The following is a 10,684-nucleotide window of genomic DNA, read 5'->3' as shown; positions in this document are numbered from 1 at the left end:
CCTACAAGAGATTTAAGAATTTAAGTGAGGAATATGTGTCATTTATGCAACATTATATTTAAAATAATTATTCTAATAATAATAAATTCTAAAGATTTTAAGCATTTGCATGTACTATACTACTAACAGCAGCACAGCTTAAATTACTGAAAATAATAGATGGACAGCAAACAAAACTTATTCTCATTTTTGCCTAGGATAGCTTTATCAATTGCATCAGTCTTTGGGAAGAAGCCCACCCTGACATCTGACTCATTCAGCCATTAAGTCATCTCCAAGAGATCTGCTGTTCCTAGAGGTAAATACTCAACCAGCAAAACACTGTAAAACTGAAAGTAATAGTTTAGTTCTGTTGCAAGATATTTTCTGGTTTAACTTAAGTGACAATAATCAAGACAAACCATAGACCAATTTTCTTTAGTGGATTAAATGAAATGAGACAGAGTTTTAGCATGTACAACTTTAGTAGGAACTGTAAATTCATGTAAGTTGTGTAAATTCAAATCATAAACATGCTTAATTCAATTAGATCTGTTGAATCCATAGAACCTGCAAAAAACATGATATCCAAGAATCACAATTAATAAGTTGCCTTGTAAGCATTTCTTTCTAGGACAACAGAAACCCCAAAGAAGCCCCAAAGAAAGGTATGTGTTTGCCAGTTTCCATCTTGCTTTGTTTTTCCAGTTGTCTTTACCCAACTTGAAGATAATTTATTTAACTACGGAAGAACAAAATAACATTTTTAAATTGTATTTGACAATTTATCCTTGTGTTAGTGTAGTAAGGAATTTGACATACACAAACTAAATCTGTTTTAGATGGCTACTAAGTTTAATTATTTCAATTGCATTTGCAAAGTTGTTATACCATGATCTTCTATTTTAAACTTAGAGACAGAGTTTAAAAAAAAATCCCATGCAAAATTATTTAAAAATACACCACAATTTGCATTTTTTTTAATTTCTTTTCTCAGTCAAGGCTGAAAGCTACTCACATTACAGCAATTTGCCATGATTATTAAATTCCCATTCTAAATGTCTGTCTGTAACCAATCTACCATTTCTGTTATGCTCCTAGGAAAAAGAAGGGTAACATGAGTTTTATCTAATGAATCCATGCTTTCTTCAGCTAAAATACAGGAATTAGCAGGACAGGAAAAGACACCTAGGAAATGGAAGAAAATGGCAGCAAAAGAGCCCTACAGAGGTAAAAAATAGTAAGTCATTCACTGCGATATTAATCCACAGGTTTCGTAAGTAACATAAGGGGGTTTTATCCCTAGTCCACCCCTGCCGTTACACTTTTTTGGATATCTATAAGCACTTTTTTCAGCTTCAGTAGCACTTATTGGCTCTCTCTTGGTACTTTTTTTTTTTTTAACCAAGGACTTACCTAATGGCACTTAAAACAGCAGCAGCAACTGCATCAGAAATATTATGCAACATGTAATTTATATTATTTAATGAAAAAATAATTAGAATTCTTATTTACTCTATTCTCACTACTGGGCATTTTTACACATGCAAGTGCTGCAGCACCAGGCCCTTTTGCCAGGTGCTTTGAAAAGCACCCAGCACTGTGACGCATACAGTTGTATAAGTGGCAAAATGTGCGTCAGCGCTGAGAAAATGGCAGCAGTGTGCTTTTGAACTAAACACATCGGAGGTGCTTTAGTTCAAAAGCGTACCGCCACCATTTTCTGCACGCTAATACACATTTCGCCGCTCACACAACTGCATATGGCGTGGCGCAGTTCGCTTCAGCTCATGTGCAGAGCAGACTCAGTTAATCAAGTCTGCTTTGGAAGTGGCTGATCTCCAGTGTGTGGCAGGAAAGAAAAATATGTGTATAAATAGGTTCAACTCTCCAGTTAATAAGTTAAACTACATATGAGGTCCTCACCCGAAACTTTGCAAATTAACAAAGAATCTTAATCAAGCTTCCACCTTTACTATAGTCAAAGAATCTATTCATAGGCAACCTGGCTGATCTAACTGTTTCAGGAATAAGAAAAGCTAAGAAATTAAAAGATAGAAAACTCCTCACTTGACAAAATGCAACTTTTGGAGATTTTTTGTGTCCATTCTAGTCTTTATTTCATAACTTTTTTGGCAAGAGGTATGAATTAGTAACATGTGGCAAAACCTATTTGTATACTTATCTAATGTAAACAGTGTTATGTTTAAAATATATTACATTACACTTAAATATGTTTAGCTGAAAAAGAAAAATGCAGTTCCAGTAACCTTTGAACATGCAGTGAATTTGACAGTAAAATTATGAGACAAAAGTCTCCTAAGGCAGCCAGTTTTAGGATGGGCTAAGCAGCACCCTAGCGTACATTAAGGATGGTATAAGATAAGATAATTGGATAAGATAATTGGATGTTATCTCTCTGAAAACATAGACACACAAAAGTACAGTTCGAGAGTGAATCTTTGCTTTTCAAATATCCTGTCTTGCTTGGAAATAAGGGCTAGGGAAATAGCATTATTACAGTAAAATTTGAAAGACTAGCAAAGGCATTTTTTTTTTTAATGAAAGTTGTCTGGTATACATATGCCTGGAAACCAGGTTAATTGAACCATAGACAAACCATTGTGGCATCTTGCAGACATTAAAAAAAAAATGCAATTTACCAGAAGCAGCAGCACATTACTTCAACCCAGCTCTGCTGTGTCTGTAAAGATCAGGCACTTCAGCAGGGCTTTTTGGCATTTTTAGCTAAAAATGATTAAATCAGCTATTAGATAAAAGTGCCCCAAAAGCCCTACTGAAGTGCCCGATCTTTACAGATGATGCAGAGCCAGGTTGAAGTAACATGCTACCTCTTCTGGGCACATGCAGGGCTTGGCACGGGAATGCACTGATTTTAACTAAAGTGCCGTTTTGGGGAGTGGGGTTTTAAATGTCTGCAAGCACCCTGTATGAACTACACATTAGAGATGCAACCGTACATCAGTCCAATATCGTATCAGCACCGATATAAAGAAAGTTTACTATATCGGAAATCAGCCTTATCAGGCCAATAATTTGGCCAATTAATGGCCCATGCATGCATGCAGCTGCAGCGCAACACAGGCAGTAAGGAGCACAGGCCAGCAGCATGGAGAGCTGCCTCCAGCTGGTAAGTCTGATGTGGTGGAAGGGGAGGGGAGAGGGAAGGGGCTGGTGGGACAGATCAAGGCCCCTGCAGTGAGGGATGGTGTGGGGCTAGGGCCAGGGTGAGGACAAACACTGTCCAGCTGGGGAGGGGCGGGCGTGGCACGGAGCCATAGCTCATCTGGGGAGCGTGGGGGGGGGCAGGCAGCTCCCGCTGCTGCGCACCACTTGGCCGTGAGCCACTGGTCCAGCAGCTCCTGCCACTTGTCCAGGAGGGCACGGGTGGGGGGGTGCCCCTGGATCTGCGCGGGGTGGGCTGAGCCCAGGGTTGCACCAAGCTCTTCCTGGTGGGGCAGAGGTACACTGGGAAGGGGCCATAGCGAATTTGTGGCTGCAGCACTTTCCTCCCCTCCCCCCGTAGCATGTTCACAGTGAAGCCCCGCCCTGCCAGGAAGAGTTTGGTGCAGCCCTGGCCCCAGCCCACCCTGCGCAGATCCGGGAGCACATGTCCCCCAGTGCCCTCCCAGATGAGCAGCAGATGCTGCCGCACGAGCCACTGGATGAGTGGCTCCCAGCCAAGCGGCACACAACGGCGGAAGCTGCTCCCCGCTTCCCTGTGCCTCCCCAGACCAGCCGTAGCTCTGTACTGTGCCTACCCCATCCTGGCTGGACAGCGCTTGCCCCAGCCCCAGCCCCACACCCTCCCTCACTGTGGGGGCCTTGATATGCCCCCCAGCCCCTTCCTTCCCCTTCCACCACACCAGACTTACCAGCTGGAGGCAACTGTCCACACTGTTGGGCTGGGTATCAGAAATCAGACTGGTATTGGCTGATATGCCTCCTTAAAAATCAACTATCAGTATCGGCCGCAAAAAATCTCTATTGGTGTACCCCTACTATGTATTGTTAGTTTAACAGAACAGGATTGATTAAATAATAGGTTGGCAACCTCCGACCTCTGAGCCAGATCCAGGACCTTTTTGTGGCCTTGGGGATCAGTGGCACAGAGCTATGCCATGCTACCCATTCCCTCCACTGTAGAGCCTGCTGTTCTGCCATATCTGCATTTATTCTTGCTGTACAGGTATTGGGGATCAGCAGTGAGGGTGAGCACAGGCAACTGGATGCTCTGGAGACAGAAACTTGCCAACCTCTGAATTAAATTATTTTGATTGGACCACTACGCTAACAAGAACTGTTGCTAATCTCCTTCCATTTACAGCCAGGGTGTGGACAGACATAATACTTAGAACATTCTAAATACACTTGAAATGTAAGAGCCTAGATGTACGTACCATTTAAGACCAGTTTAAACTTCCTGGAACATTTTAAAAGTACATCTGGAAAAATCAAGCACTATTTTGAGCCAGTCCTCCTGAACCGGCAGTGTTATGTGCAGACACAGAGCAGTTAATGCCTAGCATCTTGTCAATCCTCCAAGCATCCCAAACTGTACCATTCCTCACTTCCCCACCTAACACATGCAGGGCAGGGGGCTTCTCTGGAATGCAGCCAGGAATCTATGACCTACAGAAACCAGAGTCTGCAAAGTAGAGGCCTCTGTGTCAGTTTCACTTCCCTGCTAGGGACACTGGGCAAGGGTCCCAGGCTCTTTTGGGGTAGACAGTAGTGGGAGTGGAGGAGGTTTCAGGTTCTGGGTATGTGTGTGACCTGCTGCTTATGATTCCCAGAGTCTTCCGGCACTCCCAAGAACTCAATGACTTTTGCAACTCCTGCCCTGGACAGAAACCATGCCAATTTCACCTCCCCACTACAGACCCTGGGCACCACAAGCCTTTCCTAGCTCTTGGCTACCCCTCCACTCCCACCCGCATCACAAATGAGCCTGGCATGCACAGCTGCAGGTCCTATAGCAGGAAGCTAAAATTGACAAACACCTTTCAGGGCAGGGGTTGAGAAGCCCTGGAGTTCTGGGGCGGGGGGTAGCAGAACATCTAGGCTGCCTAGGAACCAAGAGTTGGGGGGCAAGGTCACATACCACCCCCCCAGCACCAGGAAACCCCCACCTCCTGCTCCAGACTTGGAACCTTGGACCTTGAACCTCAAAGCAGAGGATCCATGCAGGAACTAGAACTTACAAAATGCTCTCCAGTGCAGGCAAAAAAGCAAAGAACTTGGGGGACCCAGATCATATATGCCTCCGGACATCACAAGCAGGCACACAACCACTCCCCAGCATCTGGCTACTCTTCCATTCACACCTCTTATCCCAAATGACCCTGGGATACAGTACAAGGTCTGTGCAGGGAAGTGAAATTGGCAAACATGCTTTCCAATCCAAATCTTGCAAAAACAAAAAAAAAGCAAAGATCTTGGGGAGCCCCCAGAGCACCCAACTTCCTGGGTACCACAAGCAGAGGGTCACAACCCACTCAGCAACCTGGAATACCCTCCACTCCCACCACATCCTGCCTCAGTTGAACCTAGGAAGGCAGCATAGGGTCTGTACAGGGAAGTGAAATTGCTCAAATGGCTTTCAGGACAGAGGTTGAAAAGCAATGGAGTTTTGGGGGGGTTCCCCTAAAGCACCCAGCCCTGCCTTGGAAAACAAGAGCAGGGGGTCACCCAGCCCTTCACAGAATCTGGCAACCTTTCCAACCTCCATCACACTCCCACTCCACATGAGCATGGTACCCCATTGAGTGGGGTTCATTTCCGGTAATCGGATGCAAAGTATGCTCCCACACACAAACACACACACCTGTGCACCCCCAGTCAACCACATAGATTTTGGTAACCTTTAACAATGTTCTTTATTAAACTCAATCAGTCTTTTTAACTCAATGTTTTAAGAAGGTGCATAACATGTCATTTATAGGCAATGGTCCTGAAATCCTCAGGGCTATCTGCAGTTAGGATACTGGAGCTGAAACTGACCCGGTGTTGTGCAATCTCCCTGATCATAACAGCGTCAGCACAAAGCTACAGTTCAAAGGTCAGCATTTTTATGACAGCCTGGGGATCCTCACAGCCTGGTTTTAAAAGTAAATGTTTTAGCCTCTCTATGATGTATGTCTATACTTCTACTGTGGACACTGTCAAGCAGTGTTATGGATTTGGGGATCCTGGTTTTCTCTGATAAAAATCCACCTGCTCCAGACTGACTCCAGCAGGAGTGGATCAGCCAGACACACGCACAGCCCCAAGCCAGGCCCCATGCCTGCTCCATTCTGCTAACCCTGGCATGCCCTGCCAACCCCTGGGCACGCAGAGGGGCTGGGGCAGCTCCACGCTGGACTACGTTTTTAAGCAGCTGCTGGCCCCAGCCCCATGGTACTAGCAGGTACCTGCACGCAGCCCTGACCTGACCATGCCTGCTGAAGACTTGCCTGCTCACGCAGAACAGCTGCAGCAGCAGCAACACCGGCAGAGCAGAAGTGGGCTTGGTGCAGGGGAAAAGCAGCCGCTACCTCTCACCGCTGCCCAGAGCTTCCTGTGGCAGCCACGCGAAGCTGCCCTGCGCTGTCACCGCCACCTCCAAACTGCCCCGCAGGGCAGCAAGAGCAGCACAAAGGAGCTGCAGGGCAGCCTGGCATGGGCTCTGCACAGCTGCTGCAAGAAGTTCTGGGCAGTGGTAAGGGGGGAGGGTGCTTTCACCCTGTGCTGAGCACACTTCTGCCCCATCAGCACTGCTACTGCTGCAGCTGCTCAGTGTGAGCAAGCAAGTCTGCAGCAAGCACGGGGTGGGGCTGAGCGCAGGCCTCTGAGAGTACCACAGGGCTGGGGCCAGCAGCTGCCTAAAAAGTCAGTCCAACGCAGAGCTGCCCTAGCCTCACTGCATGCCCAGGAGGTGGCAGAACACACTACTGTGGGACAATGTGTGGGCCAGGCAGGACCGAGAGACCCACTGTGGGCCAGACAAAGTCCTTCCATGGGCTGCATCCAGCCTATGGGCCATATTTTGCCCACCCCTGAACTAGAAAGATGACTACACAAGTTTCACGTTTTCCAACTACTACATTGTCTATAGTGCTGTCTATCAATAAAAGAAACAAATAAAGGCATTTTTCCTTCCTTTATAAGGGAAAAGAGACAAACGGCTACAAACAGACTTCAAGAAATAAGGACAGGTTCCAGAAAGATGGAACTCAGCCACAAAGGACAAATTTACAGCTAAGAAATTATTCCTCTGCTGATCCTATCTAGTCACATTAAATTTATAGGCTGTATATGGCCTATAAAAGAAATAGACTACTGCAACTTAAAGAAACAATAAAAGTAACTTATTAAATCTACATGTAAGATTACTTTTGTTTAAACTGGAGAGCAAACATTAAATAAGAAAAGATTGAAGCAAAGAGACTACATTATACAGTGTCAATGATAAGTTGAAAGAATAAAATTGAAATGTAAGCTTAAGTGGTGTTGGCTAACATGGTTAAAGAAACAAGATGACATTTTGTAAATATAGTATACAACATATAAAATTAATACTTAAGGAAAAATATTTCCTTTCTTCAATAGATAGAAAAAACAGTTTATTGAAGACTTTGAAACAAATGGAGTACTGAATAAGTTAGGTTTGAGGGGGAAAGTTGGATTCGTTTTTGGGGACGTAATATTGAGAAGCACAAAGAATTTAATGTTAAGCCTTAGAAAACTGACTAAGGGAGAAACAGGCAAAAAGAGGAGGAAAAATTGATAGCAACTGAGAAAAATGGGGTAGGGAAATTTCTCAGTTCAGGCATTCCACACCATGCACATCTTGTCAGAAGCCTTCTACCCCAGTCTGTTTCTGATTACAAGTGTTGCGTATTACTGACTGGGTCACTGCAAACCAACAGCAAGGAATATAAGAAATCTAACAAATGGGTAAAATTGGTATCCAAAACTCTAGAGCAAGGTGTAGGCACAGCAGCATGTAAATGAGCATATACATGAAGCACAGTTCACAGCAGAATAATCAGATCTTTTAAATCCAAGGTTGTCTACTGCTCAGTAAACTATCTTGAAGTTTCCCATGTTTACAAATAGTCCTTTTTTCTAATTTAAAAATTATCCTTTTTTTCTGTTGTTACCACACCTCATCCAATAAAACAAAAATAGACAATTTGTAATCCTGATTTATTATAATCTGGCCTCTTCTGACAAACTAACAAGTGTCTCATAAGAGGTTTTCATATTTATTATTGCTGCTTGTTAAGGCCAATGAGAATCAGAGGCACTCAGCACTTTGCAAGTACATTTTCAGTATTAACTTTAACCTTCTTTATAGTAATTACAAGCATCTCCAAATATTTTAGTATTTATTTCTTGAGCTTTTTACTTAGTTCTAAATCAATGGTTTTCAACCTCTCTCAACCCAGTGCCCTTCACTCCCGATCCACTGCCTCCTGTCTCCAGGCCCCAGCCCTGCAGTGTGTGGGACAGGGGATAGGTGTGTGGGGTAGAAGGGGCCCCAAGCAGCCCCTTGCAGGCTGGAACTCTGCCATCCTACCAGGGAAAAGTCACCATTTCCCATATTTTTCTTCTTTAAAGGATAACCCCTTTTTAAGTTTGTTGATCCACTTTTAAAGTTTGTTCGTGACCCTTTCATATATTCTTGTGACCCACTTTTGTGTTGAGACCCATGGGTTGAGAAATGCTGTTCTAAACATTATTAAAATCAACAGCATGTTTATAGTTTGCAAAGTATAAGCCATGCTACAGATTTCCAAACCATGCTACAGATTTCCAAAAAGTGCAATAAGAACCATCTGAGGAACTGAGAGCCATCTTAGTCTTCCAAAAGCTTTCTGTGTATATAATGGTTACAACAATTATATGGTTGGATCAAATATGGTCCTATATATATATATAAAACAATGAGCCTTGTCTTAGAAGAGCAACTGGAAGTTTATCCTGTCACCCCATAAGAGTCTGTGTCAGCTCTGAAACTTGGATCTTGCAAGTTAACAAAAAAGGTTCAAGAGCCCCCTTCTATAGAGTAACTTGCAGGACTGAGGCCTTATTCAGCATAAATAAGAATCTGCTAAAGTAATATTCTTCAGTCTCTTCAAAAAATAGGCAGTTACACGCTAAACAGAGATAGAATTTCTGTTTGTTTTTGTAAAATTATGTAAATAGATTAAAAAAATCTAAGTCAGGCAACCAGTGTGAATTTAGCATCCTCTTGCAGGACTCTGGGTCCATAAGCAAATAGACCTTATGGCTCCATAGAATATAACTGTTATATCTGCTTCCAAGTTTTAGTTCTAAAAAACATATTGCTAATACTCTTCATTTTCCTATCCTGCAATATTCTTCAATTAATATTAAATCAGATCTAATTTAATATATTTCTAATGTGATTTAAGTTCATAGTTCTGATAGTGTATGGACACACACAAATTTTGAGCTCTTTCAAAAGTGAACTGCTTCAGAAGGGGAATAGATCAGGAGTATGCAGTAGCTGTTAAGTTTCAAATAATTATGTGGACAAGCCCAGAGTGCTGTTATAAAAGTAGCAAAACTACTCCAACTTTAAACCTGGATGAAGCAGTGTTAAAATGGAAGCTGTTTTGCTACATTTATAGCATTCCCAGATTGTTTAGGTGTAACTGTTAGATTGTAACAGCTGTTGCACAGTTCAAAACAAGAGTCCCTCCACTCCTTTTGAAACAGCTCCAAATGTACGTGTGTTCACATTCAGTTGGTGCTTATAGTATATAATGCCACTCATCCGAGAACTCAAAATGCTTTACAATTACAATAAAGGGTACGAAACCCTGTTGTCAGGTTTTATTCTTCCCAAATTTAGAGGCAAAAACAAGGCAAAGATCAACTTCACCACTCAAAAACCAAGGCACGTAGAATAATTTCTAAAAGTCTTGGTCAACGAGGTTACCTGATGTTTTAGATGTCCATGTAACTGCTTTCAAAAATTTGGTCCCAGGTAATTTATTCTAAAGTAATGCAGACAGATATTTAAAGTTAGCTCAAAAAACACAAAATCAAACAACAAAATTAAAATGTATCATTATGCAGAAGATTAACGAGGAATAGGATGTGGATATTGGGTAAGATGTTTATTAGCAACCTAGAAATGAGATTTTTAAGGATGTTTGGAAGGGAAACTGAAGGAAAAGATTTAGGTTACACAGATATTATGAGGACATAGGTATAAGGAGAGACGTTATTAGATAACATCTACGTCTCCATAGATCAGGAGCTGGCAACTTATAGCTTGCAGGCTAGATCCTGTCAATGAGCTATTGGATATGGCCCACAGAACCAGGGGGTTTCAATGGTGTTCTGGCAGCAAGGAGCTTCAGCGGTGTTCCAGTGGTGAGGAGCTTCACCCTTGCCAAGGCTGGGCTGCTGGAAGCTTTGCCTGAGCTGAAGCCAATCCTCTGGGAGAAGCAGCACTGACAACTGCGGTCCTAATGCCAGTCCACCTTGGAACCAACCTGGGTCCTACTGCTCAAAAATGTTGCCAACCGCTGCCATATGTGGCTGCTTAGTCAGAAAAAGTGAACTATAATTCAGTTTGGGACCAACAATCCAAGACCATGACATCTGGCTGCCTGCTGTATCCAGGGTTATTGGAGTCTAGTCAAAAGAAAAATATTCCTACAAT

At 43.1% G+C, this 10,684-nt stretch overlaps 1 protein-coding gene and 1 long non-coding RNA gene across 4 annotated transcripts in view; one reads left to right on the top strand and one right to left on the bottom strand.

Annotated features, from left to right (window-relative positions):
* PLCE1 (phospholipase C epsilon 1) overlaps window positions 1–10,684 on the bottom strand; it is a 336,566-nt gene that overhangs the window by 312,081 nt on the left and 13,801 nt on the right. The window lies entirely within an intron of this gene.
* On the top strand, window positions 5–628 carry LOC102372345. The gene is made up of 3 exons (XR_325149.1): window positions 5–24; window positions 198–298; window positions 547–628. It is a non-coding gene; the product is annotated as an uncharacterized LOC102372345 (long non-coding RNA).

Source organism: Alligator sinensis, unplaced genomic scaffold (assembly GCF_000455745.1).
Source record: "Alligator sinensis unplaced genomic scaffold, ASM45574v1 scaffold472_3, whole genome shotgun sequence".
NCBI lineage: Eukaryota > Metazoa > Chordata > Crocodylia > Alligatoridae > Alligator > Alligator sinensis.
The sequence above is the reverse complement of the archived record's forward strand: the minus strand, read 5'-3'. Positions and strand labels throughout refer to the sequence as shown.